At 30.3% G+C, this 3,768-nt stretch overlaps 1 long non-coding RNA gene across 1 annotated transcript; it reads left to right on the forward strand.

Moving 5' to 3' along the window:
- Positions 1 to 224: 224 nt before the first annotated feature.
- On the forward strand, positions 225 to 1,429 carry LOC107473134 (uncharacterized). The gene is made up of 3 exons (XR_008005996.1): positions 225 to 455; positions 1,006 to 1,100; positions 1,383 to 1,429. It is a non-coding gene; the product is annotated as an uncharacterized LOC107473134 (long non-coding RNA).
- Positions 1,430 to 3,768: the final 2,339 nt, after the last annotated feature.

The following is a 3,768-nucleotide window of genomic DNA, read 5'->3' on the forward strand; positions in this document are numbered from 1 at the left end:
CATCAAGGCATCTTATGGAATCAAGGAGAAATCAGAATTCATCAAAATAAGGCTTAAAAAGCATGTTTTTACACTTAAGCATAAATATGGGAGAGATAACAAAACCATGCTAATTCATAGGCTAAATGTGACAAAAGGTTATCAAAATACTCTAAATTCAATACAAGATAAACCGTCAAATTAGGGTTTATCAGCTGTTGCAGATGAATATATAGTGTGTGAAATCATGGTTTTTGATATCCCTTTATACTACTGGTTTCAAAGTTTAAATCTTTTTTCCTTATTTTTTAGTTTTTTATATGATAGGAGCAAGGATTGCCGTGTTTTTCTTCCCCTTCACTATTTATTTATTTATTTTTTTCAGATTCCTATGATAGATTTGATGCTTCACAAGCAAAAAGCCTTATAGACATCTTCTGTACAATATCTTCAATCAGCAAACACTGAAGTTTGAGGTATTGTACTATGTTGTTGTGTAATAATAATAAACCCTAGTTATTATTATTATTATGGTTTCTTCTGTTGATGCTTGCTTTAGTAATTTCCTATGATTGTTTTTGCAGCAAATATTATGTGCATTGGTCTTTGGATAATGATTTTTCATTTTCCCTTGGGAGATCATGTTTGATAATAAGAATTCTTAAGCATTTTGAAGTTTGAGCTGCCTTTTTTATAATCTAAAGGCTGTGTTAATTTGTGTTTAATAAGAATGCATTTTGTAAATAAATATGCTGCTTCATACTACTTTCATGATTCACATTTTCTATCACTGAAATTGGTCACTTGGTAATTTTTGCAGGGGGCTACACTCGAAAGGCCATTATTTATTTTATTTTTGATGCATGTATTCATTTGTATGTAGAAGCAAGAAACTCATCTTCATTAGTATCAACATGTTGCAAGGTTCACACATATATATACATTATGTCAAACCTTTCACTCAACTTGGTTGGTTTGAATTTTTATGCTATTTTTTTATGGAAGTTTTATGGTTTTCATTAGCAGGTGTTCATGGATGTCGTCTTTGGGAACTTCATGTTTCTTCTGACTTTCTTCTTTATGGTTAAGATATTTCTCAATGCATCAATCAGCATCTCCAGGTGTGTGTGTGTGTGTGTATATATATATATATAAGTTATCATTCATCCATTAAATTTTTTTTCGCATTTAAAGAATTTGAGGAACCAATTGTCTGTTGGGAATGCGATGACCCTATCAGTCTTTCTTTAAAGAATCTATTTTTTCCGAGTGTTGGTGATGGACTTGGTTTCGGAGTCCCGTGTATCATGAATATTTAGAGTTTTGGCCATGATAAATATTGAATAAAATGTTCTTTAGTTTTGGCTTTGAAATGAGAATTTGAATCTGATAAAATGATTCAGATGCACAAGTGATTTGCACAAAAAGGCTAACAAGTTGCCAATTTAAATTTTGAAAGGATTGATTACTAGTAAGTTGATTCTTCAATTAACATTCTATGCATACCAAATTCATACGTTAGTATCATCAATTTAACATCAGCATAAATGTATTCAACCATGCAGATTCAATGACCTTTTGCTCACAATCATGATATTGTGTTACTTCAAGATTTTTCTTATTGCCATGATGGTAAGTTTCTTGTTCTATTTCTTTGTTAACACATTCCTGTTCTTGTCTATGACGTGTTCTGAATTTGTCAAACATCTTTGTCCTTCCAAGTATGTATTTTCATGTAGGTATGGGAATTTCTGACTTCTGCATCTTCATCATAGAATCATTTTGTTTATCATCTAATGCCGTGGCATTGAACGGTTAGTAATCACCTAATCATGATGTTCTCTCATATAAAACAACCCTCTCCTCTTCTTTAAAGATGTTCCTTCAAATATATGTTAGGAAAGGTTTAACTTTAATACCTTGAATATAAGCATAAACATTAATGATAGCACACTAATCTAATCCATATAGGCGATTCCACCTAGTGAAAGGCTAGTATGTTTTAGTTTTTCATCTTTCACTCGCATAGGTATCATGATGGGCTTAATTATGTCGTTTATATTGTCATATGTCGATTATTATTTGAGATTATTTATGTTGATTGCAGGTATTTTGTGCACATAACTCCTAGAGATTAATTGATAGTACATTGACACACTTAAGCATACATTAATCTCCGCTAAGATTTAAATTATTCGACACTCATGACCGATGTATTTTATAAAATTTGATCCTATGTTTTTTTTATGTGAATTTCGAAAACCATATGCTGATTTTACTGAAACAAAAGCGCTTGTAGATTTCTTAGTTGCATTTCAACACTGCTGTAAAAAATGATGTATGAATATGAGAAACATTCTTGACAAGAAAATCTGATAAACAATTTTTCTGTGATCCAACGATGACCAAATCGAGTATGAGTCGATGTGTTTGGGCCTGCTTTGGTGCATATGTTGTAAAGCTTTTTGTCACTCAAGTTCTAGATCTCAGATTTTTAGAGCAGCTGATAAAAGGGTGGATTCAAATATCCTCCTCTTCATTCTCTTCAGAACCTTAATGATCTTAATTTATATATTTGTGAAATGCTAATGTATTAATAGTAGAATTTTGAGATCAGAAAGTGTATATTTAATTATCATATACTTGTTAATAGAAATAGTTTTTCTAGGATATAAGAGATAGATGGATATGAAGTTGTGAACACTGCCATATCTAAACTTTGTCCAAGATAATATCAATAACAAAGTTTTGATGCAGAAAGTGATATTTTAGCAATAACTTAAAAAACATTGAGCATTTATACATTTGATTCTTTTAAGGATTTGATTGCTAATATGATGTATACGGGTCTTGTGCATATATATTTCTTAAACAAAAAAGACAATAACAACGTCTAATCATGTGAAACCCTTTGAGAAATTAACAAAAAGTTTCCAAAATTTATTTTACCGTAAATAATAAAACTTATAAATAAAATTAAATTTTCATAAGACTTTTTTTCCTACTTGTCACTTATAAATAAAACTTGCAAGTCGCAAAGACATCTTAATAGAAGAAATAGCTTTGTTTTTTTGGGTCTGTAATACAATAAAAGATCATCCAGTTTATTTTTATTTTGTCAAGCACAAGTCCTTTTCTAAATATCCAAAATGAGTATTTATAACTTTTTTTATTTATTGGGCCATATGACAAAAACCACTCTTAAAGGTTAAGAGAGAGTTTTATACTTTTACTTGAAATACCAAATCCATTTTCTAATACCAACAACAACAAAAAACACACATACATTTACACATACATTTTTACATCTCCAAAAATCAAAAACAAATATGTATCTTTGTATTAAAGGAAACGTCTAAAGGTGAGTTTTTGGGTGACCTTGCATGTTCCATTGAGTGGTCAAAGTAAAATTTTCACACATGCATATAACTTGTACGGATAAAAAAAGAATGCAACAAGTTACAAAATAAAACTTTGAAAATCATTCGTAAAGGGGTGGTGGCGCAGTTGGCTAGCGCGTAGGTCTCATAGCTTTAGAGTTATCCTGACGTCGAGAGTTCGAGCCTCTCTCACCCCACATACATTATTGCTTATAACAAAAATTATAAATTAATTAATAAAATTTTTTACAAACGAATTTATCAAAAATATATATCCAATAATGTTGAGAATATATATATCCATTCTATTCATTAGATCTGATGTTGTTGAAGTATAACAACTACAACTTGGGGGTCAAATTTCTTGTCAAAAAAAGCTTGCTCGAAAACATCCCTATGAGTTGTCTAT

The sequence above is a fragment of the Arachis duranensis genome, chromosome 2 (genome assembly GCF_000817695.3).
Source record: "Arachis duranensis cultivar V14167 chromosome 2, aradu.V14167.gnm2.J7QH, whole genome shotgun sequence".
NCBI classification, from domain to species: Eukaryota; Viridiplantae; Streptophyta; class Magnoliopsida; order Fabales; family Fabaceae; genus Arachis; species Arachis duranensis.